A 27,738-nucleotide genomic window follows, 5' to 3' on the forward strand; every position below is an offset into this window, starting at 1 on the left:
TTAACAAATTAAGGTGAAGTTTTATTACTGTACTACCAGTATAGGAAATTAAAAACAAACACTGAAAATACCTTAGTTTTGTAGTGTGGAGTAGTAGAAACTCAATGTGATCACTGGGAGAACTGTGGTCCCATCCAACCGCCCCTAAATAGGTTCCTTACTTATATAGGAAAATCGTCGTACTTGAAGGAAGAAGGCGGCCATATTTCTTCGTTGTAACATTATTTGAGGTGGTGTGGGAGAATGATTGCAGTGTCGCCTACTGTGGTAACCATTCATATTATCTTACACACTTAACAAAACCTAACCTAATCTAACCTAACCTAACCTAATGTGCTACACACCTATTGTAACATTCCTAACGTTTAGCACACCTGTTGTAACATTCCTCACAGTTTCATTTCGTTTGCCGATATTGCCATCCCTGCTACACCTGTATCATATCGTCTGCTGGAATTCTGAGTCCATCTAGTGGAAGTGAAATGAAACTGCGACTCTGTTAATTACGTTTCCGAAGTTGTTTCTGTGTTATCTGAAAGAATTAATGTGTCATTGTAGTGATAATTGCATTTATATTGTACAATAGAAATTGAAATGTGTCGTGGCTGAGATAAAAGTGTTCTAAATTGATTTCCAGCGCCACAATCCCAGTGATAAACGTGTGAATATTCGTTAGGAGTCCGTTGGAAGTGGCGGTAGGGTACTAAAACTTGACCCAAATTAATGATATAATTATTTACAGTTTTCGTTTTGCAGATGATCAGATTAGTCCTGGCCTGCCAGGATGTGCAGTGCATGACAAGAAATTTAATGTAAGAGTGTAACAAATGGGATTTAAGTACATGACAAGAAAATTAGTGAATAGTGTAACAAATATGATTTAATATTATATTCACAGAAAGCAAAATATTTAACAATTAGTAATCTGGAAGAATAATTGATAAGAGAGACAATCGAAATGATAGCCGTCCAAATCTTGGATTTAAAATATCGGCATCCTAATCAATTCAAATGAACAAAAAAGAAAATGTAAATTAATGTTAAAAAATACATAATGAAATTTAAAAAAAGGAATATTGTGCGAAAACATGTGGTAGCTATCAAAACGATAAAAATTTATTGAAAATAAATAATATACATTGAATATTATAAAGATGAATAGAGATGGTGATTGATGATGTTCAGTGAAGATTTTAAAATGGTTGATGCGATTGTCTGAAGAGGCTTTTCAGAACCTTTAATTTTCTGAGGATCTCCAATGTAAATTTGGGAATTGTTCCTCGCGCACCAAACATAAGTCCAATGACATTCCAATCTTGAATATTATATTTATGACTGAGATCATCACAGCATGGAAGGTAAATAGCGCGTTTCTCTTCATGTACCTGCTTTGGTTGAAATGGCAGCTATAAAAGCTCTAATGAATTTACGATTTTTTGGTGTTATTATTTTAAAAAAATTAAAATTGTGAAACTGAAATTACAAACAGAAACGGAATAGAAAGACATGCAACATAAAGTTTAAATTATATTTTATACGATAAGTTTATTGGGAATTCTATAAAAAAAATAAGCTCTAAGTTAATGGCATTTGAAATGGATAGCATGCCCTGCCCATCTCAAACGTCTGGATTTAATGTTCCTAATTATGTCAGGTGAAGAATACAATGCGTGCAGTTCTGTGTTGTGTAACTTTCTCCATTCTCCTATAACTTCATCCATCTTAGCCCCAAATATTTTCCTAAGCATCTTATTCTCAAACACCCTTAATCTCTGTTCCTCTCTCAAAATGAGAGTCCAAGTTTCACAACCATACAGAACAACCGGTATTATAACTGTTCTATAAATTCTAACTTTCAGATTTTTCGACAGCAGACTGGATGATAAAAGTTTCTCAAGCAAATAATAATAGGCATTTCCTATATTTATTCTGTGTTTAATTTCCTCCCGAGTATCATTATATTTGTTACTGTTGCTCCCAGATATTTGAACTTCTCTACCTCTTCAAGAGAAAAATTTCCAATTTTTATATTTCCATTTCGTACAATATTCTCGTCACGAGACATAATCATATACTTAGTATTTTCGGAATTTACTTCCAAACCTATCTCTTTACTTCCTTCCAGTAAAATTCCCGTGTTTTCCCTAATCGTTTGTGGATTTTCTCCTAACATATTCACGTCATCCGCATAGACAAGCAGCTGATGTAACCCGTTCAATTCCAAACCCTCTCTGTTATACTGGACTTTCCTAATGGCATACTCTAAAGCAAAGTTAAAAAGTAAAGGTGATAGTACATCTCCTTGCTTTAGCCCACAGTGAATTGGAAATGCATCTGACAGAAACTTATCTATACGAACTCTGCTGTACGTTTCACTTAGACACATTTTAATTAATCGAACTAGTTTCTTGGGAATACCAAATTCAATAAGAATATCTTATAAGTCTTCTCTCTTAACCGAGTCATATGCCTTTTGAAATCTATGAATAACTGATGCACTGTACTCTTATACTCCCATTTTTCTCCATTATCTGTCGAATACAAAATATCTGGTCAATAGTTGATCTATTACGCCTAAAACCACACTGATGATCCCCAATAATTTCATCTACAAACGGTATTATTATTATTATTATTATTATTATTATTATTATTACTGCTGCTGCTACTACTACTACTACTACTACTACTACTACTAATAATAATAATAATCTTAGGGAATTATGTGTTTTATGTTGGAGTTCTAGATGTCTCGCTCTGAAAAGAATTGTCCAAAAAAGCAAATTTAATAAGAGAACATTTAGAACATTATCGCGGCAAATATTGCGAGACGAAATTTATTAGTCGGAAAAATGTTTGCTGTATTGGACTATCAGCTTACTTGCCTCAATCAGATTTCGTGGTTTTCCCAGACTTCCATTCCTATGTCCTGATCTCGACCACTCCCACTTCCTTAGCAGACTTGCTTCTGGTGTTCACACGGTCAACTTACCTGTGAGCGTGTTCCGTGCACTACACTACACTCGCACCTCGTGCGCTGGCCTCGTCTTCCCAATGGTAGCGACGGGGCGAATTTCAGTCTTTTATATACGACTGCAGTTCCCCTCCCGTCGACCAACCGGCCGGCGGACACGGTGATGGACACCGGCTACCTCGCCACTTCGCTTCACAAATTTGCTTCAATTGACAGGTCCGTACTGACAAAATTGCCGGTATGCTATCACATAATAAAATATTTGTTGAATTGTCAAATATATTCATACTACGTTTGGCATATTTGCAGTACAGTACATGGCTTCTCAGAAAGGCCGAGCTTTCGATTTTATCCAAATACTATGCGGTAAGTATTCTCAAAGTGGACTAGTTTGATTTGCCTTGCATTTCTCATTCCACTGATGTTCATTATCGTCCACTCATACTTTTGCCAATATAATCATCAATATCACTGCCAACTTCGTACACATAACTAACCATTAATATTAACATTTACATCGCTACTAATAGTACAAATACTCCCAATACCATTACCATCACTACTATTCCACTACAACTCCAATTTCCAGCACCACTACCACCACCATCACCATCACCATCACCACCACCACCATCACCACGTTTTCCATTACCAACACCATTACTTCTCCAATTACCAACACCACCACTTCTACTCTACTACTACTACTACTACTACTACTACTACTACTACTACTACTACTACTGCTAATTAGATAGATAGGTAGGTGGGTAGATAGATAGATAGATAGATAGATAGATAGATAGATAGATAGATAGATAGATAGATAGATAGATAGATAGATAGATAGATAGATAGATAGATAGATAGATAGATAGATAGATAGATAGGTAGGTAGGTAGGTAGGTAGGTAGGTAGGCAGGCAGGCAGGCAGGCAGGCAGGCAGGCAGGCAGGCAGGCAGGCAGGCAGGCAGGCAGGCAGCCAAGGCAGACAGACAGACAGACAGACAGACAGACAGACAGACAGACAGACAGACAGACAGACAGACAGACAGACAGATAGATAGATAGATAGATAGATAGATAGATAGATAGATAGATAGATAGATAGATAGATAGATAGATAGATAGATAGATAGATAGATAGATAGATAGATAGATAGATAGAAAGTAGGTGGATGGATGGATGGATGGATGGATAGATAGATAGATAGATGGGTAGGTAGATAAGTGCATTTATTGATGCATAATAAATTATACAAACTCATGTACACAAGATCCTTCGCACGAGCCCGTACGGATTCATGCTATAACTATGCACAATTTGAAACTTCAAAGAAAGCGAAAATAATACTACTAATAATAAAATAGTAAAACAACAGTTATTAATACTACCGTTATCATTAATTATCACCATTACAACTAATCTAACTTCATACCAAATTTTACAAAAATAATAAAAATAAAATAAATGTAAGATATGAAAAGAGAGAAAAAAACAACATATATATATATATATATATACAATTCAATTCATTATTGAAACTGCACAAAATAATCCAACTAATAAATATAAAGGTAATACGTAGAAAGAAAAAAAAACATGCGAGTACACACGCAAGAAAAAAAAAGCAACTCGAGAGGAAAGACCAAGTAACCTGGGCAGGTAGATTACGCAGAGGCTTGGAGGAAATAGGCATGGGATTTATAATCGGGGAAGATTGCAGGAACAAGCGAAATGTCTGGCGGAAAGTCAAAAAATGTCTGAAGGATATAGACAGGCAAATAACAGAAGGGGAATGTAGGGATAAGGTTGCTCTGGAGATACAATCGATGATCAAAACAAATTGGGGGACCGAATTATATATCTATGGAGGAAGCAGAGAAGGTAGACTGGGTTAATCTGGTTTCGTCTAGGAGCCTGGAGGGCACTTAAAATCGTCAACGAAGAGGGGGCGAGAATATGTCCTCTTTGCGGTAGAGGCGAGACATCACACCATATTTTATCGGAGTGTGAAGCTACTACTACTATCATCACTATCATCACATCTTCCACAACTAATAACATCCATACTCCAATTCCTACTACGACTACTTTCACCATCATCGTCATCATCGTCATCATCATCATCATCGCTACAACCCATCAAGAGTCCTGGCTGTCCCAAGAAGTCTTCGCCACTCCTCTCTGCTTTTTGCTCTACCAGTCCAGTTACGGACTCCAATACTTTCAGCATCCTTTTCTATGTCATCCTCCCATCTAGCTCTCGGTCTTCCTCTAGTCCTCGTCCTCCTGGATTATATAAAAAGACTCTTTTAGCTGGTCGTGAGTCTTCCATTCTTTCCAAATGTCCAGCCCATCTCACACGATCAATTTTTATTATTGTAATGATGTATGGCTCTTTATATAGTTCATACAGTTCAGCATTGTATCGTATTCTCCATTAATCGTTTACTTGGACTGATCCAAAAATTGCTCTTAGTATTTTTCTCTCAAAGGTATTTAATCTGTCTATATCTTGTTTATTAAGGGTCCAAGTTTCTGAGGCATAGGTAAGCACTGGTCTAATCAAAGTTTAGTATACTGTATTATGATTTTACTTTTAATAGTTAGTACTTTAGATTTAATATGTCTTATAAGGCCATGATAACATCTATTTGCACAGAGTATTCTTTTCTTAATTTCAAGACTTATGTTATTTCCTTGATCAATCAAGGAACTCAGGTATGTAAAACAGTTCACACGCTCGAAGACATACTGTCCAAACTGAATATGATCAGGAGGATTGTTTATTCTTTTTGGATTAGCTACCATGTATTTAGTTTACCCCTCATTAATTTGTAGTCCTATTTTCTTTGCCGATTTCTCCAGAGAGATGAAGGCTTCACTCAGCATCTTTGTAGATCTGGCAATGATACCTATGTCATCCGCATATGCTAATAGTTGTACGGATTTATAACAAATTGTGTTAGTTCTCTGCAGTCCTGAGTCCCTTATTGCTTTCTCAAGTGCGATATTAAACAATAAACAAGCCAGTGCATCCCCATGTCTTAACCCGATCGTAGTTTCAAATTTTTCTGAGAGATTCAATTGGATTCTCATGAAACATGGTCATCCGTGTTAGTTTTATTAACTTTATAGGTATACTCAGTTCTGACATTGCCTTGTATAAGTGTTGCCTATTAACTATATCATATGCAGATTTAAAATCAACAAATAAGTGATGTGTATAATATTATACTCTCGTGTTTTTTGTAATACGACTACTTCCACCACTACTAATTCCATTACCACTACTACTTCTCCCATTCCCACAACCAGCACCATTATTTCCCCATTTGCACCAGACCACTGTTACTCCCGTTCCTACCAGCACCTCTACTTCTACTATTCCCACCAGCACCACTATTACTCCATCCCACAACGCTACTACTACCACTCCTATTACTATTGCCACTTATCTTACATAAAACGCCATGTTCTAGACTATATTTATGTCGTTTGATGACTAACAATGAACAGTATAACTTAAAATAGGAAGTTAATATTTTAACAGAGAACTCAGTACCGCGCGACTCCCTAACAAACCATAAACTAAATTGATTGGCGTGAGTCTCCGTCGATGTCTGGTTCATTCGCAATTACGACCGAACTCTAAGAAACCTTGCTCTCATGGCCCCGAACGCTACTAACAAGGGAAGGATTTCGGCTCGAACAGGAATTTTTGGTTAAACATTTGTACAGAGCCTTATCTCACAATGGTGATGAAGTCCGTAAAAGCATTCATTTGTGTAACTCTCCGTTTGGTTGGTATTGGCCAATACACTTCTTTAAAAATGTACATGAGGATTCTCTAGAAAATGCATGAAACAGCATGGAACAGAGCAATAAGCACAACACGTAGAAGCAACACCTGAACAATCTTCTGAACCACACCCCAGTGCTGAAAAATCAAATGCTACCTGAATTACATTTTTGAAGTCCGAGACTTGTTCACGATTCACCTAACCAGCTGACTGTCAGGAATATTGAAGCATAGGGCGGTATACTGGAGCAAACAACTGGTTATGAATAACAGAGTGCATTTTCATTATAAACACTCGATTTCCCAAGTTAAGTTCTGGATTCTCAGCAAGAGTCCTTATGCAATCTGTTATCCTCCGAGCATATATTTTGTATTGTCTAAGGACATAGATATCCAGAGGCTGGAAATATTCAGTTTTTTTTAGTTGCAATGATCATATATTCCATGTCTTAGCTTTGGGATGATTCATTTATTAAGGTTGTGTCCTTGTGCACACTCAATGACTCACACAACAGTCTACATTTTTGATTAGCTGCAATATTTTCAGACAGAACGTTGGAGAAAAATGTTCTTAAATGGGCTTTAGACATTTTACCACTCGCACTAGCTTCTAGGCTAGGCTAGGCTAGGCTTGCGGGTAAGGTGTCCCATCCCCTTAACTTGTGCAGTGCTCTCCCCACCCCTCAACTTGTACAGTGCTCTAACAGACAAACCACACATTACACAAACGAATGCTTTTGGGAGCTTTTACAGAGATGTAAAGATGGGTCTGTATACAAATTTTGGATAGTACGAAATTCCTGTTCGAGCCGAAACTCTTCCCTTGTAAGTGCTGTGTATATCTCAACGATGTAACTTTTTTGTGCACAGTAAGAAATCTCTAACAATAAGTTAATTTCGTTGAATTTTAAAGAAATGTTGAAGATAAACAGTGCGTCATCTTCTTTAATACCTATAATCGTTTATATTCGAAATTTATTTTTCTCTCAATACGGTCATTTCCTTAGTGATTATTTTCATGTTATACGCGAAAGTTATACTGTGTTTGCATTATTCCAGTATCATTAAAAAACGCATCTAAAATCACTATCAATTCGCTAGTTTTCTAGTTGAATAGGTAAGAAATATTTTGTACTTGTCACGTCATTCATGCATATAACTTCTTTCGCTCAAAGATTATAATTTCATAATCATATATATGAAACACTGTAATATCAAAGATGACTTGTAGATTGTTTGGAAACACTTCTCTGCGGCATAGCCACGGGAAAGTTTTAAGTGGCATATAAATCATGCAGCTACTCGTAGGTTACAGCGTTCAATGTTCACGCAGTATGTTCCCTAATTGTATGTAATCAACTCTTGTCATGGGAACCGATGTTCTACTGTCCTTAATCAGCTCACTAGTCTCTGAATAGCTATGATCTTAAAATAACCAAACCGAAGTGTCCCGTTCATAACTCAGTTGGCTAACAGCTGCTTATCATTGAGACTCGTATTGTATCTGAGATACATCCTGTGAGATTTCTGGTGACTAGAAGGATTACGTTTCTTTTACTAGTATTATGCTTTGTTGAGAATCTGACCCTTATTTCCATCTCTGAACTATATTGAAATACGTAACATAGGCCTACTTAACAGAATGGCCGGCTCTGATGACTGGCGATTGCATTGCTTTCATCTGCGGTTTTGAAGGTGGACAAAATACTAAATATTTCGCCTTGCGAAATTTCCTGTGAGATTTGTGGCGTAAAATGGCCGTAGGCAGATTATGTTATAGTTCTTCGTTATTTCTGCCTCTGTTAATTTTAATCATACTAGTAGAGACAGAGGATGATCCATGTACAACGAGCTTTGTACAAGTTACATAAAACAATGGAAAAATATAATTTAAATGCAATCAGAAAATAAAACAAAAGTCAGAAAATGCGAGAAAAGATAGTGGTAAATGATAAAATGATAGAGAAAGTCAAAATCTTTAATTCTATAGGCTGTTATGTTGCATTTTAAATTATGAATACATAGACAATAGACTTCTAAAATTTTGATACATTTGTAGCACAATTAATAGAATTCTGGGAGATAAGACTAGTAGCTCTACGAAATAATAGCAATACATACACTGCTATACGGGTCTGAGAATTGGATAATTAAAAAATAACAACAAATGATACAAAGTGTAGAGATCTTCTTACGTTGAGTTGCTGGTTATAGAAGAACGGACAAGGAAAAAAACACTGGACTTAGAGAAGAGTTAAGGCCCATTCACAATGAAAATTAAACATAACCGTAACATAAACACAGAAGTTTGCGCCCAGGCTACCAAATGGGATCATTCACAATGATTCACATAAACACTGACGTTAACATTACCGTAAGACGTTAACATGAAAGTTCGCAAACTCCAAACTTTCATGCTTATGCTTACGTGATTTGCAAACAGTACACAATCGTGGAGCGCTGAAGTATACGACAGAATATGAGGAAATGGCGTCGTTGTTATGTTTCCATGGTTACCAAGTATGTTTGCTGTTATGATTATGTTCCCATCGTGAATGATGGTATGACTTCTTGATTTTACCGTAACGTTTACATTCTTAAGTTAACGCTTACGTCATGTTTAATTTTCATTGTGAATGAGGCTTTAAACGTATGTGATCTAACAGGATAAAAAAGACACATTCAAAGAAACATGTCGATAGGAGACTATCAAAGCTTATTAAAACTTACAAACCAATCGTAAGAAGAGATCTTGGGCGACCTTCCGCAAGATGGGACCAAAATTTCCCAGAAACAGGAACGGAATTTTAGGGCCAGTCCATGCCTCCATGGTGCTGATGATGATGGTGATGATTATTATGATGATGAAATTTTATGTTCTCACGACTGTCTTCGAATATGAACCCAACAGTTTGCTATTCTTCGAAGATGACAGAAAATTAAACAAATTTGAATTTCATAACAAGATTTCATAACGTATTTAGCCATTTATTCAATAAATCTAATATATTTTATAATGTACATAAAACTTTCAAAGAAGACAGCGAAAATATTTCGTAATTTATCATCGATTTTCTTTTAGACGCTGCCTGTTAGATATATTAGTGTAAAAATTCAACAAACTCTATTAAGCAATTTAAATGTCCCAGAGAAAGCTCAACAAATTTTATTTTATAATGTATATAAAACTTTCAAAGAAAATAGTGAAAATATTTCGTAATTTGTCATCGATTTTCTTTTAGACCCTGCCTGTTAGATATATTAGTGTAAAAATTCAAGAAACTCGCTTCAGTAATTTAAATTGTCCCAGAGAAAGCTCAGCAAATTTTATAATATATAGGCTAATTTTAATTAAAATGTTCATATAATCGTGTCTTGAAAGTTCTAGTTTTGTGAGATTTTAGACTTTCACAGAGATTGTTATTGGAAAACAGTTCGGATTTTTAACCCTGTCTTGATTAATATGGCCATCATCAGGGTCGCCTACGTTCTCCGGACATGTTAATCCAAACAAATGACTTATCTTGAAGTGGATAACATCTTTAGGTCTATAACCCTAATGTTGGAACCTCGTAACAAATTCACTAATCACAAGACACTGTTGTGGTATTGCTTTATAGTTATAAACAAAATGAACTTTGAGTAGATTATTTATCTGTGTGGCAACTGAAGGCTTTTCGCCTTGCTTTAGTAACTGCATATGCCTCCTTTATTATATTTAACTGTATTGTTAGGCAGTCCTTTCTTCTTGTTGTTCAAGCAATATATTTGTTTCTAGATGAATTTATTATTTTTTTTATTTTAGTAGGTTATTTTACGACGCATTATCAACATCTAGGTTATTTAGCGTCTGAATGACATGAAAGTGAAATTGCCGGTGAAATGAGTCCGGGGTCCAGCATCGAAAGTTACCCAGCATTTACTTGTATTGGGTTGAGGGAAGACCCCGGAAAAAACCTCAAGCAGGTAACTTGCCCAAACCGGGAATCGAACCCGGGCCACCTGGTTTCACGGTCAGACGCGCTAACCGTTACTCCACAGTTGTGGACTTGTAGATGAATAATTTTTATAAGAATGTGGATAGATGAAAGAATATACTCATTCCTTGAATAATAATAATAATAATAATAATAATAATAATAATAATAATAATAATAATAATAATAATAATAATAATAATAGCAATCCTACACAAATACCAGTAACTTTGACTGCCAGAGGCTTGGACTCTGTACTTCACGACTGTCTGATTGAAGACTTTTAATTGTATAAAATTCATTAAATCGATGTGGAAATTGTTTTATTCCTCGTGAGTTTGTGGAAAATGTAGTTAAAAATTAGTTTCGGACAGAAGGTATACCAATCTGATAGTTATAATATTAACGTTACAGTGGGTAAAAGAGTGGGCTTCACACATCTCAACACACCTCTGGCGCGTTGTAGACATTACGTAACTATAAATCTCTTCAACTTGTTTGCCAGTTCATCCACTGCTATTACAGTAGAGTTAAGGCTCATTCGCAATGAAAATTAAACATAACGTAAGCGTTAACTTAAGAATATAAACGTTACATTAAAATCAAGAAGTCATACCATCATTCACGATGGGAACATAAACATAACAGCAAACATACTTTGTAACCATGGAAACATAACAACGACGCCATTTCCTCATATTCTGTCGTATACTTCAGCGCTCCACGATTGTGTTCTGTTTGCAAATCACGTAAGCATAAGCATGAAAGTTTGGAGTTTGCAAACTTTCATGTTAACGTCTTACGGTAATGTTTATGTCAATGCTTATGTGAATCATTGTGAATGATCCCATTTGGTAGCCTGGGCGCAAACTTCTGGATTTATGTTACGGTTATGTTTAATTTTCATTGTGAATGGGCCTTTAGTGTGATCCGATTCAATAATTGCATATTACGAATAACTCTTAAACTATACATTTTTTTTTTTTTAGAAAAACAATGGAACATTTCACTGGAATCAGAATGTTCCACTACAAACTACGTCACAAAAGTAAGTAATGCTCTTGATATGGATACAAAACTTGGTTAGAAAACTTTTCCTTTCTCGAAATTTGCAAAGGAACAAAAGATAAAGACATTTTCGTTTTACCTTAAGTAAATAATTGAATAAAGACTCATTCCTCTCTGTATAATGAAAAGCTTAAAAGATATGCTCCTATCATACCTGTCTTTAAAGTACCATGTGAATAGACTGCTGAATGTTACCAATAACTTTAATATAATTTTCAATTGACAAGAAGCTTTTAAATAAAGTTTCAAATTGTACAGTGGCGCGATGGGTGAAAATGTTTCGTTTAGGTAGGGATGCTGTTCAGGACAGGCCCCGTTCAGGACGACCCCAAATCACACTATTCAACCCCTTGCTTCCTGCTGGATGTTGATCGCTGATAGACTGTGCCTGAATCAGCGGCAGAGATAGGCGTATGCCACAAACCCGTGCTCCACATTTTGGGTTATGCAAAACTGCAGCGCGTTGGATACCCCATGGAATCATTGAGGTGCAACAATGGCAGCGCTATGCAATTGCACAGGAATTGCTGAACCGTTACCAGACGACTTCCTTGGACGGATGCTCACTATGCACGAAACATGGGGTCGCTCATTCGAACCACGCTTGAAGCCGCAATCAAACGAATGAAAGCATCCCGGCTCTACTCGTCCTAGGACAGTGGTGTGGGGTAAATACTGCACCATGCTGTACCACCAAGGCGGACGGTAGATGCTGCCTACTGCTACAATTTCCTGCAACAACACTTTCGTCCAGCTTTAAGGAGAAAGCGACGGCGCCTTGTGGAAACGACTCCTATGATTCTTCTTGACAATGTGAGGAGTTATACTGCTAACGCTGTGACGGATCTTCTGCGCTGCTGGCGATGGGAAGTGCTGGATCTTCCATCATACTCCCCTGATATGAGTCCGTGCGATTATGATCTCTACCCCAAAATGGAAGAGCCACTTAGAGGGAAGCATTACAACACAAGAGATGCCATTACTCATGCCATAGAACGATCACTTCGAAACAGCAGAGATGGACCCGCTGATGATGTACGACGCTTTTCGCAAGTGTGGTAGAATGTGGTAAAAATGGGGGAGGAGACAGACAAAGAGCCAGATAGATAGACACAGTCAGAGAGACAGACAGAGAGATAAAGAGACAGAGACATAGACAGAGACAGACGGACAGACAGAGATATAGACAGAGACACAGAGAGTCAGATAAACAGAGAGATAGATAAGAGCCAGACAGGTAGAGAGACAGACAGACAGTCAGAGAGAGACAGACAGACAAATAGACAGAAAGAGATAGAGATAGACACAAACACAAATAGATAAAGATAGATACAGGCAGGCAGGCAGACAAGATATATGTTACCGGGACTGAACACGAAATTTGGTTCTTGTGAACCAAAACTCTACCCATTCATCCAAATAGCATTGCTAGATTACGCTTCTGAAAGCAGCCTCAGTAAAGAATACTTACATTGTTGCCATATTGTCAGTTTTAATCAACAGTTCTTAGAAAAAAAGTATGCGAGATCTGGAATTTATATAAATAGAAATATATCTTGACAATCGTGGCAGAATGTTTGTCCTCCATTTTTCTTTATAGGCATAGTATATTATTTTTTGTTTACATCATTCTCTGTTGTATCTGTTATGATAATCTCATCTCAATGTTTGCCTTCGTAATTTAAATAAATTTATAATTATTTTTTTAAATATGGCCTTGTTTGTTATACCAAACAGAAGTTTAATAGCGGGAATTTCATTAAAAATGTATTCTGTGTAATATTGCTCTGTCGTTATATTTGTATCTGTATTATTATCTTGCATCCAGATGTTATACGTTGAAGTGTTACTTGTGTTATATATTACAGAGACAATATGTACCTATGAGTAATATTTCTTTAGTATACAGCAGTGGTTCCCAACCTGTGGTCCACGAACCCCCAGGGATCCCCGAGTAATTCGAAAGGGCTCTCGCAGGAAGGAATGTAAGTAGTCTCTCCTCTTATATTAAAGCCATTTCAAAATTATAGCACTGTTGCCATTACTTTTTATCCAACCTTCGTAACATCTGAATAATTGGTGATAGGGAGTTGGTATCTGTCGAGATGGAGAAAAAGTCAGAAAAATCTAACCATGTAACCAGCTCACAGTATTGGCTCCCACACCCCTGCTATCATTTTTTCAACGACTTTGTTATATTCAAGTGACAAAAACAACGAAATTTAGATGTCTTGGTTTATCTGAATGAAAATGATAGAATGAATGTAGTGTTCGATTGCATCTATAGCCCATATTTTTGTCTTTGACGTACAGGAGAAGCTGGAGTCCTAATCGAGATTAAAAACTTTATGCAACCAAGAATTTAATTATTGTCAGATTCACAAAACTTGCTGCGTAAGAATTATAGACCTACAGCGTTTAATTAAAATAGTACTGATGGCGAAATAATATAATAAAACAATAACAGAATGTCATGACGAGCCTACAGTGTCTTCCTTAGGAATGCGACTGGACCCCGCAGCTCCGAATAGCTTTTGTATGTTGTAGCGCGGTTCATTTTCACCAGTAAATCGAGTCAGTCGCGTTCCTAACGGAAAGATCAGTACAAGAATACTATGGTAAAGCATAAATTATGGACACAGTGATTCAAAGTTGGAGCATATTTTTTTCAGCAACTGTTGTTTAAGATCAGGCAATGCCTACCAGTGGTTCCCAACCTTTTGAATGTCACTGACCCTTTAAAGCTCCTACTTCATGTTGGCGGGCCCTCAAAAATGTTTTGCATAATTTAGGCCCATAAATATGTTCTACTCATTACATATTTTCATAATCGTGAATTAAGCATTCTTAATAAATTGGTAGCGAGATCAAATCTCAGTTTGAGCTTTTGAATAAAATTTCAACCTCAAAACACATTATCACGTTTTCTTGAGAAAAATTAAATTACTTTCTTAGACTTGCCATAAGGTTGTTATTCGGATGGTTGATACTGCCTTGTAGTTGGCAGCCTGGCTCAGTTGTAGATACTCTTAAATCGCAAGTTTAGCTCAACATTAAATTTACATCTGTATCAATTCTTAATAGAGACCAACAGAAAATGTAGGCCTACATTGGACACAAATATGTTGATGAAAATGACGTTTAGGTGTTGTGTTGTAGATCGGAAAACGTTGGTGAATGCAACAAGTTCGTTTTGGGAAACACGATTTTTAAGCTCGAGTCAGAAGATAATAACTAACAGCTTCTTTTCTCTCTGGCGGTCGAACTGTTTTTTCCACACAGAAGAGTTTTTACCAAATTGTTTTTTTCAATTGCAGAAAGGAAAATATTCCCTTAATTTTAATATTAATAAATCAAGATATTCTTCATACTCTCAACGATATGGGACAAGAGTTCATCACCTTTGTTGCTAGGAAGTTCCTTAGAGTGGGAAATTATTCGAATTCTTGATTGACAACACAGCTAGACACAAGTGTAATTTCCTTATCATCACTCCAATCTTATCCTGAACAGTGAACACCTAAAGTGGACCCTGAAAATTGAATTCAAAGAATTTAAAAATCTAAATTAACAGACAGGTAGGCTAGACTTGCAAGCTAAGTAAAGTCTCTCAGGTGGTCTCATTCCTGGTAAAGTCTATATCTCACAAGTAAACAAATATTCCTTCAAAAATATATCTTGTTCCTGCGGGAGCCCTTTCGAGTTACTCGAGGTTCCCTGGGGGTCCGCGGACCACAGGATGGGAACCACTGCTGTATACTAAAAGAAACATAACATCTGGATGCAAGATATTAAAAAAACAGATACAAATATAACGACAGAGCAATATTACATAAAATAAATTTTTAATTAAATTCCCGCTATTAAACTTCTGTTTGGTATAACAAGCAAGGCCATATTTAAAAAAATAATTATAAATTTCTTTAAACTGGGAAGGTTATTATTATCATAACAGATACAACAGAGAACGATGTAAACAAAGCCCAATATACTATAAAGAAAATGGAGGCAAAACATTCTGCTCTTGAGCAGTAAATTATGAATGAATGATTCTAATATCGTTCATTACTGTGACATATAAACATGATTTGATTGTAGCTCATCATGAATTACCAGATTCAGTGAACAAATGGAATGTAAACGTTAACACTTCAACAGCTATAGATATTTAAGTTCTCCGACTAACAAAAACTTAATATAATCTCACGCATTCGAATAATGTATTAAATCTTATGGGACCAAAATGATCGTATATTATTGTAAAAATGAGTCCCAAGTCTAAGGATTGAAATCGATTTGATATCAAAGTATAATAGTTACCAGCTCTATTAATTTGTAATCAAAATATAAGGAAAGCCTCAGGTTATCAGACATACAGCTGTATATACTAGACTATGATTGTAGCATCAAAGAATATGCCTCTTATCGAAACAGCGAAATCAGGATTTATTTCCTCGCATGTTACAAATATCTGTAATGTATGTTCAGTCTTGGAAAAACGTTTTGTCGCACAGACAAGTCCCAGAAAGAAGGCAGTGCGCATGATCAGAAGCGGAGTTGTTGAGATATTGTTTTTTAAGTTACAGAAGTCTGCCTCGTTATAATTCATAATACTGATCCCCTATGTTTACATATAAAGACTTTCAAATTAGCCTATTATGTAGTTGTATGTGTGTGTATGTTCGTTTTTATATATATTTCTAGTTGGAAAATGGCTCGTAAGCTAACGTACTTGGTGAGAAATCACAAGGTTGAAGCTTTGTCGAAAATAAGGCCCGTAACACACTTGAAGAGTTTTCGCTAACGAGAAATTTATTGCGAGAAAATTAAAAAATTGATAACGTGGATTCAAATGGACGTCCACACACTGGAAGAGATTCTCGCTCGAGGCAAAAACCTCGCGCGAGTTTCTCGGTGGAATCGGTAGCTCAGCGAATTTTCTTGACACATTTATCAAAGATGTTTGACATTTATACTCTTTATGACGATTGAATGTAGAAAAAGATATCACAGGTGGCGATGAATTGTATTGTTTTTATTTGAAAATGAGGAAAGATGGCTGATAATTGCAATCAGAAACTTATCAAACTTGTACGATGTCACCCGTAGGCCTATTTATATGATACACGGGATGAAAACTATAAAAACACGAAACTTAAAGAAGAAATCTGGAGACAAATATCAGATTATCTGAAAATAAATAGTGCTATATTTTATTTTGATGAGATTTAATAGTATTAATTAAACATTTGAAATAAAGTATCTATGTCTTAACAGTTTACATAATTTTAATCAGAACATAGCAAAGAATCCTCTATCATATCATGAATGGCAAACAAACTGAGGTCCATTCAATCTGAAATAACGCCTAAACTTATCACCATTCAAATCGAAACCAGTGTCCAAAACTCGCCCTTATTTTCGTAAGATATAATGTTATTTTCAGATATTTCTGGCTTTAATTTTAGGCCTACTTCTTCTTTTCATGAACAAAATATGTTCATGTAACTCCATTTCCTCATCATCTGAATACTCAGATTCAACATAGCGTTCGTACGTAATTTGTAAAGTACGACAATATACTTACAGGTTATATATTTAAATACGACAATATACGTAAATACATAACCTATAATATTTCCCCCAACGAGTGATTACTATAATCAGAAAAATGCTTTCTGCATGAAGGCAGTGCATAGGTGATCATAGCGAGGTGTGATCTGTGATAGCGAGAACTCTCCAAGTGTGTGGAGGAGGCTCTTCGCCTCTTTCTCGCGAAAACTCAAGTGTGTTACGGGCCTAAACCAGGTTCTTGTATCCGCCCGAGCATTGTACGTTGTGACCGAACACTTCCTGATTGGTTTTAGACAGAGCTAAGAAGGTGAGGTCGCGAACAAGGAAAGCGATATTTTTAAAACGCCCTAAACAAAACTGCTTGCTTTCCAAGAGTGAATTGCAGCATATCCAAATTACAGGCGTACAGGAACAACAGATTTTCCATATATAAAAAAGCAAAAAATGCTTTAAAACAGTGCTGAAAACTAAGCATCAAATGCAAATTGTATCAGTTTTGTTATTTCGCTTATTAGACCCCTAATCGTTAGGGCTCGGATTTCTATGAGTTAAAACTAATGAAACATGCAAGCATTTATGCTATAAAAATAAATAAAAACTTGGAAATATGACGCAAAACAAATTAAATGTTGTCCAAAATCACTTAGAAAACCTTATCATTCACCAATCTATAAAATTGTTTTTGTGAATATTAACTCCTTGTATTAGTCACAGCGGACTGCTCAGCCCATGAAAATGACATGGGAAAAACTGGGGTTAAAAATTTCCGATGTCTGTACTCTGCGTAACTACACTCCGTTTCTGGAATCTGTAGAGTAAATCGACGCATTTGGGTGGCGCCTATGACAAGTGAATGGGCGGAGCCTATCAGTGTAGCAGTGTATTGCGGGCTGCATCGCCTCGTGGCCGTTAAGGGGTAAGATGCGCGTGACAGAAGGTGACAGGTAGGGTGGCATTTTAGATGCTTTGTCTTCAATCACTGCTTCCGTCAGAGCGGTCATTGGACTAGCCCCCTCTACTCACCACTTGCTCGAAGGACTTGCTTCGGCCTATACTCCACAGATTCCAGAAACAGAGCGTAATTCTTTTATTACTACATTATGTTGACAGGATCACCGACTGTTTATGAATTATTACCTGCAGCCTGGAACTTTTTAAGTGTCGAATGTTCGGGAGGAGTGAAGAGGGTAAAGGGGACATTGTCCAGCAACAATCTGGATATACTTCTAACATTCTTTTGTCGTTTTTGTTTCGACAACTTATTGCTTACGAATCTAGTAACCTTTAAACAATGTAATCACAAAATATTTCTAAGGAAAGGAAATAGGCTAATAGTAGAGACGGCTTAGCTTGTCAGCACGATCGATACGAAACTCGTTCTATAATGGGTGCACAAAAAGTCTATTTGCGCTGAAATACTTATGAATGTCCCTTGTCTCGATACTTATACTTATACTTATATTATCAATGGTTAGGTGTGTGACTTTTTGGTATTAACAATATACGCGAAATGTGTTAAAAACTTAATTTTATGCATGGAAAATGCAAATCCAAAATTAAGTGAAATATATCTGCAAATTTTTGCGAAATTGATATTCATTTCATTCATTCAGTGTTCTGCCCAAGAGTGGGTCTTTCATTGCAAACCCAGTATTCTCCAATCTTCCCTATTTTCTGCCTTCCTCTTTGTCTTCTCATATGATCCATACCTTAATGTCGTCTATATCTGATATCTTTTTCTGCCCCGAGCTCCTCTTCCATTCACCATTCCTTCCAGTGCATCCTTCAGTAGGCAGTTTCTTCTCAGCCAGTGACTCAACCAATTCCTTTTCTTCTTTCAAATGAGTTTCAGCATTATTCTTTCTTCATCCACTCTTTCCAACACAGCTTCATTTCTTATTCTGTCTGTCCACTTCACACGCTCCATCTTTCTCCATATCCACATTCCAATGCTTCTGTTCGCTTCTCTTCACTTCGTCATAATGTCCATGTTTCTGCCCCCATACAATTCCACAATCCATACAAAGCACTTCACTAGTCTCTTCCTTAGTTCTTTTTCCAGAGGTCCGTAGAAGATGCTCCTTTTTCTATTAAAAGCTTTCTTGGCCATTGCTATCCTCCTTTTGACTTCCTGGCAGCAGCCCATGTTACTGCTTATAGTACACCCCAAGTATTTGAAACTGTCCACTTGCTCTACTGCCTCATTTAGAATTCTTGTCGACACTTGTGGAGTAACGGTTAGCGCGTCTAGCCGCGAAACCAGGTGACCCGGGTTCGATTCCTTGTTGGGACAAGTTAGCTGGTTGAGGTTTTTTCCGGGGTTTTCCCTCAACCCAATATGAGCAAATGCTGGGTAACTTTAGATGTTGGACTCCGGACTCATTTCACCGACATTATCACCTTCATCTCATTCAGACGCTAAATAACTTCAGATGTTGATAAAGCGTCGTAAAATAATCTACTAAAATAAAAAAATAAATAGAATTCTCAAGTTTATCTTCTGTATTTTTCTTCCTATGACCATACTCTTCGTCTTATTTACATTTGAATCGCACTTTTTAGAAAGGAACTAAGTTAAAATTTCTACTTTTCAGGAGATCAAAAAAACTTATTTTTATGAATAAATACTAGCGTACCAGTGCCGTACTATAAACACGAATTTGATGTTAGCGATACAGGGAAAGGTTTGACTAAGTTAATTTCTTTGCCAATCAACGCTTCTCAGAAGTATTGATCATTTCATCAGTAAAAACAAAAATGACAAATTTTGACTTAGTTCCTTTCTAAAAAGTGCGATTCATTTATATAATAATAATAATAATAATAATAATAATAATAATAATAATAATAATAAGGATTTATTTTAGCTGGCAGATTTCATCCCATACTGCTCACAGCTGTAATTTAAGCTCTGGTAGCATATCCTTTAGTATCATCTCCTCTTCTGCTAACAACGCCATATCATCAGCAAATCTTACAATCACCATAAAATCACGCCGCTACCAATACTAATTCCGTTGACTTTGAATGTGGAAAGGAATGTGAGATAAATAATCTATATATATAATTTGAACTGGTAATGGAAATTATGGGAAAATGACTGAACGGATTTTAATAAATGACCCCTCATTTTGAAGCTTGGAACCCAAAGTTTTTCAGGAAAATAGTAATTTTTAGTGAAATGCCAATTTTCTTACATCATTTTCCTATTTTCCAAAATCCATTTGTCGTCAGTTTTGAGAAACAGATAATGGCCCTTTCAGAAAAAAAAAACAAAACAAAACAAAACACAAACACACTACAATAAACAATATCACACGAAGGGTATGACCTGCAGGATTGCTATCATATTTAGAGTTCAGATGGCTGACATATTGTCAATATGTCGAGTTTCATTTGTGTAACTTTTTCTGAACGTTTCTGTAATATTGGTTATTAAAAACTTCAAGACGTAAAAAGAAGATTCTCTGGTGTGTAATTTTCTGAGTACAGCTGTCTGTGTATTGGATATTAAAAACTACAAAACTTAAGAATGTTTGATGACATTATTACCATTAAAAATGAAATATTATTATTGTGAATTTTATTAGTTACAACAATGTAATTTATTCGCCACAACAATAATTCCTTTCTACAATTCGCCTTAAACGCTCTCGTCAACAATTGGATCTTCACTCAACACAGTATTCAGCACTCCACCGACGACAATGACAATTTACTTGGATTATTACGCACAACAATGAACTGTTAATCTTAACTAATATTTACAAAGCACTATTTACAAATCAGAACTATCAGTTCTCAGTTCACAGTTCTTCTATCTCAGTCACTCGAGTTCACGGTATCTCGAACCACAGACCTTCAGAGACAGTTCACTGTACTCGAACTCGGGTCCCTCCAACTGCGGTCCACTGCACTCGAACTCAGGTCCCTCCAACTGCGGTCCACTGCACTCGAACTCAGGCCTTCGGATGCTGACGCAGATGCGGACGCACACTCGAGTCGAACTCCGGTTGGCTTGCTTGCTCTGGCTTTCTCACTGACTGAATAACTGAAAACTCTGAAACTGAAACTGCTGTCGTTCCTTCGCGACCGTAATTTATAACTACAGCGACGTAGCCTGGAAAGTTCGACCCGTCTCTAGAGATGGCATTCCAGAGAAATCCAGGGCCCTCTCCTCTCTACCAGCACCAGATGCGCGCGCAAACTCGTCGCGTGACGTAATACACCCTCTCTCTCTTCTCTCCACCGCGCGACGTCACTCAATGTTCCGTGGAGCCTGTGCGATCTGCTTTCTTGCGGGACGCTGGTCGTGAGTTCGATTCTCACGTCGCTGTCACATTGCCCCCTCCTTAGGGCTGCTCGTCCCGGGCAGTCCCTTGGTAGGCGGCTAATCGGTCCAGATGCACCACCATCATCTTCCCTCGAGGTTGTCGCTGGATCCGGTACACCACGTCGTTGATCCGGGTCACCACGCGGTATGGTCCATCCCAGGCACGCTGCAGCTTTGGTGATTTCCCTTTGGTCCTGGTAGGTCGATACAGCCACACCAGGTCGCCCTCCTGGAATCCTGCAGAGTTGGCCAATCTGTCGTAGCGCACCTTCATCCTGTCGCTGGCCATCTTGAGGTGCTCTCTGGCCAGTTGGTGAGCTCCATTCAACTTCTCGGTGAGTTCTGCCACATAGTCAGTCGCTGGCTGGTCGGCGCTGGGTGGCGTGCCAAACAGCAGATCACAGGGCAGGCGCAGCTCTCTCCCGAAGACCATGTTTGCCGGTGTCATCCCTGTTGTATCGTGGACCGAAGCTCTGTAGGCCAAGAGGAACAGTGGAACTCTGGCATCCCAGTCTCGCTGATGGTTGGACACCACCTTCCGCAGGTGCTCCTCCACGGTTTTGATGTATCGTTCCACCATGCCGTCGGACTGTGGGTGGAGGGGAGTGGTCCTGGTTTTATGCACCCCCAGACGCTCGAACAATTCTCCCATCAGGTTGGATTCGAAGTTGCGCCCCTGATCGCTATGCAATTCCCGGGGCACCCCGAATCGGCAGATGAAGTTGTCAAGCAGCGCGTCGGCCACCGTCGAAGCCTCTTGTTTGGGAATCGCGTACACCTCTGGCCATTTTGTGAAGTAATCCATGGCGACTAGCAGGTAGCGGTTCCCGCGATCCGTGACCGGGAACGGTCCAGCAACGTCAATGGCGATCCTCTCAAAAGGAGTTCCCACGTTGTACTGCTGCATGGCTCCCCTGCTGCGGGTCCTTGGTCCGCGACTGGCTGCACAGGTGTCGCATTTTCGGCACCATTGTTCCGTGTCGGTTCTCTGATGCAACCAATAGAACCTCTGCCTTAACTTGTCCAGCGTCCTGTTGGCTCCCAGGTGGCCTCCAGTCACTCCAGCATGAGTCTCCTCCAGCACTTCCTTCACCTTGCTCCTGGGCAGGACAAGTTGTTCTATGTGGGTCCTTCCATCGGCCGACTCCCAAATCCTCTTCAGGATACCGTCCTTGACAGTGAAGGATTCCCACTGGGCCCAGTAGCTCTTGTAAGTGGTGCTACGGTTGGCGATATCGGCCCATACTGGTCTCTGGCCGGACTCCACATCTCGTAGTAGCTGTCCAATGTTTGGGTCCTCCAGCTGCTCCCTCCTTATGGCGGCGTTATCCCATCCTGGGCTCGGCTGGGCGGCAATTGCTCGGACTGCGTGGGCGCCATCCCGCTCTTCTACTTTCAGGCAGTGTTTGCAGCCATCCGGGCACGGACGTCGTGACAGGGCATCAGCGTTGGAATGTTTCTTCCCTTGTCGGTGTTCAGAGGTGAAGTTGTACTCCTGCAGACGTTGAACCCAACGGGCGGTCTGCCCCTCCAGATTCTTGAAGCCCAATAGCCAGGTGAGTGCGGAATGGTCTGTCCTCAGATGGAATTCCTGGCCATACAAATATTTGTGGAAGTGCTTCAGGGCTTCCACAATGGCAAGAAGTTCTCTACGCGTCACACAGTAGTTTCTCTCAGCCTTGGATAGTGTTCGGCTGAAGTAGGCAATCACCCTCTCTTGCCCGTCCTGTTCCTGAGAGAGTACTCCGCCGATGCCTACGTTGCTAGCGTCAGTGTCTAGCGTGAAATTCCTTCCAGGGATGGGATATCCCAGTACAGGAGCAGTGCAGAGCGCCTCTTTCAGCGACTGGAAGGATGACTCCGCCTCGTCTGTCCACTGGAATTGTCGTTTCTCCTCGGTCAGCTGGGTTAGAGGCTTAGCGATGTTGGCGTACCCAGCTACGAACCTTCTGTAATAAGTGCAGAGGCCGAGAAAGCGGCGCAGCTCCTGCTTGTCCCTCGGTCTCGGCCATCCACTGACGGCTTGTAGCTTCTCCGGGTCCGTGGCCACTCCGTTGGTCCCTACTACGTGTCCCAAGTAGTTGACCTTCTTCTGGAATAGATGACATTTCTTCGGGTTCAACTTCAGCCTGGCTTGTCGCAGTCTCTCGAACACTTTCCTCAAGTTCAACAGCTGCTCGCTGAAAGTCTTGCCCACCACGATGACGTCATCAAGGTACAGCAAACAGGTGTCGTATGTCAGGCCTCTCATTACGGACTCCATTAGTCTCTGGAATGTAGCCGGGGCGTTGCAGAGGCCGAACGGCATAACGGTGAACTGCCATAGTCCCTGGCCTGTAGAGAATGCCGTTTTCTCCTTGTCCTCAGGATGTAGCGCCACCTGCCAGTATCCTGACTTGAGATCCAACGTCGAGAACCACTCTGCTCCGGCCAGAGTGTCCAAGGTGTTGTCAATTCGTGGAAGGGGAAAGCAGTCTTTCCTGGTGACGTCATTCAGTCTTCTATAGTCCACGCAGAAACGCAGGTCCCCATTCTTCTTCTTCACCAGCACCACAGGTGATGACCAAGGGCTGTCGGATTCCTCGATGACCCCTCTTGCTTTCATGCCCTCCAGTTGGCTGTCAATCTCCCTCTGTTTAGCTAGAGGGACGCGTCGAGGAGGTTGTCTGATTGGGCGAGCATTTCCGGTGTCGATGCGGTGCTGAACTTTCTCCGTTCTCCCGTAGTCATTTTCAGACAGACTGAACACGTCCTGAAATTCTGTCAGTAGATCGTGGACTTGTCTTCTTTCTCTTTTGCTTAAATTCGCCGGCAATTCTCGAGCCAGCTCTTTCAGTGATGGGTCTAGATCTGGATGTGGTCGGTGACACTCCTCATCTGCCAGCGACGTCACAGACACCACCGGCTCGACGCTACCTAGTACAGTTCCACTAGGCACCTCCTTGTCCCGATTGGTGACATTCAGGACCCTCACCGGTACCACCTTCTGATTCGGGAGTAGGGATCTGGCCACATAAACCCCATCTATCGGAGTTGTTTGCGAATCGAGGAGCAGGTTTCTCTTCGGCTGTCCGTCCAGTCTTGCCGTCACCACCATCTCGCAGCCTGCCGGGATTGTCACATGATTCTCCAAGGTGAGTCTGCTTGCAATGGGTTGGTCTTCGACGTCCCTCAGGAACACTTCATCCTGACCAAACCGCAGGATACGGCGCCTGACATCCACCGTTGCATCGAAGATCCGCATGGCGTCGAGTCCCAGGATGACGTCTTCAGTGATGTTGGCGACGAACACCCACATCTCCAGTCTCCTCTTTCCCAATGTCAGATCCAGGAAAACTTCCTTTTGGATGGGCAGGTTCTCGCCTGAGGCAGTACGTAGCTCATACCGGCGCAGCGGCGTCCTCCCAGGTAGTCCACGCACGACTTCCGGTCTGGCGATAGTGAGCGACGCCCCGGTGTCTACCAGTACTCTGCATGGGCGGCCTCTTATCCATCCGTCAGCGATCAGCCCATCGTCGCATCTTCTGTTAACCGTCTTCAAGATCAGCCGAGGGGATGGTGATGACGGCGCCGACGTGCCCCTCATCGCATCGGCCCCTTTTAGTTTTCCTGTTTGTGACCAGATCGGTCACAGTCCCTCCTCAGGTGTCCAGGCTCGCCGCAGGACCAGCAGGTGGGCACTCCTCGTCTTCGTCGCTCGGGTGATTTCGGTTGACGTTCCTCGACGTCGGCCGCCGCGACGCTCCTAATCTGGTGCAATGCCGAGACGTTCGCCGTCAACTTGGCTGCCTCCATCCTAAGGGCCGCCGCCAGAGCTGCATTGATGGTGCGATGCTCTGCCAAGAGTAGCTGTTGTTTTATTTCCGGGTCTCGAACTCCGCTGCCGAAGGTGTAGGCCGCCTCTCCAGCGATGAAGTCATTAGGTAGGCCCCTGAGCGCCTTATGGGCCAGTTGTTCCACCGCCATCGCGAATTCTTGCAGGGACTCGCCTGACTGTTGGACCCTCGTTTTCAGTTGGGTCCTGAATGCTGCCGCAAGTTGATGGTCACCATAACGCCCCTCCAAGGCCGCCATTATCTCAGCGGCTGTCCCATCTTCTGGAACGCTGTGAAGAATCTCTGAAGCCTGTCCCTGAAGCGCGGTCAACAGCTGGGTAGTCTTCTCCGCTGGCGTCCACCCATTATGTGCCGCGGTGGCCTCGAACTGGCGACGGAATATCGCCCAAGACGTCGTTCCGTCGAACTTCGGCGTCTTGACGTTGTTATGTCTGGCTGAAGGCGATGATTCCGCAGGGCCACTATATGGAGTCCTCAACTCTGCGGCCGCTTCTTGCATGGCACGTCGAACTTCCTCGGCAACTATCTGTTTATGTTCTCTAGCCTGGCGATCCACCAACGCGAGAATGTGCTTGTTTTCTTCAGCATGTCGGTCCATCACCTCACTCGTCTGCTCTTGACGACGCTCGAGATCGCGGATTTTTCCGTCGAAATGGTCTACATCCTGTCTCAACTCGGCTACTGTCTCGTTTATAGTTGTAAAATTCTGGTTTAGTTTATCCAGATCGGCCTTAAGTTCGTCTTTCACAATGGCGACAATTCCATCTACGTGGGCCGAAACACTTTCGATTTGTGTAGTGACGTCATCTTTCACTCCGCTTATGTCGCCTTTCACTCCGCTTATGTCGCCTTTCACTCCGCTTATGTCGTTCTTAACCTCACTGATGTGCTTGTTCATTTCTGCTTTCATTTCTGCGATGGCTTGCAGGATCTGCTGTAGGTTCTCCATTGTCGATAATATCCCACTTCTGACACCAATGTGAATTTTATTAGTTACAACAATGTAATTTATTCGCCACAACAATAATTCCTTTCTACAATTCGCCTTAAACGCTCTCGTCAACAATTGGATCTTCACTCAACACAGTATTCAGCACTCCACCGACGACAATGACAATTTACTTGGATTATTACGCACAACAATGAACTGTTAATCTTAACTAATATTTACAAAGCACTATTTACAAATCAGAACTATCAGTTCTCAGTTCACAGTTCTTCTATCTCAGTCACTCGAGTTCACGGTATCTCGAACCACAGACCTTCAGAGACAGTTCACTGTACTCGAACTCGGGTCCCTCCAACTGCGGTCCACTGCACTCGAACTCAGGTCCCTCCAACTGCGGTCCACTGCACTCGAACTCAGGCCTTCGGATGCTGACGCAGATGCGGACGCACACTCGAGTCGAACTCCGGTTGGCTTGCTTGCTCTGGCTTTCTCACTGACTGAATAACTGAAAACTCTGAAACTGAAACTGCTGTCGTTCCTTCGCGACCGTAATTTATAACTACAGCGACGTAGCCTGGAAAGTTCGACCCGTCTCTAGAGATGGCATTCCAGAGAAATCCAGGGCCCTCTCCTCTCTACCAGCACCAGATGCGCGCGCAAACTCGTCGCGTGACGTAATACACCCTCTCTCTCTTCTCTCCACCGCGCGACGTCACTCAATGTTCCGTGGAGCCTGTGCGATCTGCTTTCTTGCGGGACGCTGGTCGTGAGTTCGATTCTCACGTCGCTGTCACATTATAATGAATGCCATGATGTATTTGTCACCAATTATACAGATTAATGCTTTTTTGATGATATTAAAGCGAAACCTTTTGGGGTTATATAAGTAGGCGTAGAGAATATTAGAAGTTAGATCTTCATTTCTATAATATTTACTGAGTGACGGCTATATAGTAGTCTATACAAAACTTACGTAAGATAACAATATTGTCATTAAAGTGAAATATTTTTATAGTTATTAGTCAAGTGGTATGGGTCTTTTCCATATATTTAAAGGCATTGTGGAGTAGACATTTAAAGCTGAAAGTTAGAATTTATAAAACAGTTATGCTACCGGTTGTTCTTTATGGTTGTGAAACTCGGATTTTCACTTTGAGAGAGGAACAGAGATTAAGGATGTTGGGAAATAAGATGCTTAGGAAAATATTTGGGACTAAGAGG

At 40.1% G+C, this 27,738-nt stretch overlaps 1 protein-coding gene across 4 annotated transcripts in view; it reads right to left on the reverse strand.

Moving 5' to 3' along the window:
- LOC138691073 (inter alpha-trypsin inhibitor, heavy chain 4-like) overlaps nt 1–27,738 on the reverse strand; it is a 196,534-nt gene that overhangs the window by 123,888 nt on the left and 44,908 nt on the right. Inside the window, exon 1 of one of the 4 annotated variants that reach the window (XM_069812762.1) lies at nt 2,993–3,109. The exons of 2 other annotated variants lie outside the window; for them this stretch is intronic. The gene's annotated coding sequence lies outside the window, so the exon portion shown is untranslated. Of the gene's footprint in view, nt 1–2,885; nt 2,908–2,992; nt 3,110–27,738 lie in introns of those variants that run through there. One more of the 4 variants, XM_069812763.1, reaches the window with a different exon arrangement.

Source organism: Periplaneta americana, chromosome 16 (assembly GCF_040183065.1).
Source record: "Periplaneta americana isolate PAMFEO1 chromosome 16, P.americana_PAMFEO1_priV1, whole genome shotgun sequence".
NCBI lineage: Eukaryota > Metazoa > Arthropoda > Insecta > Blattodea > Blattidae > Periplaneta > Periplaneta americana.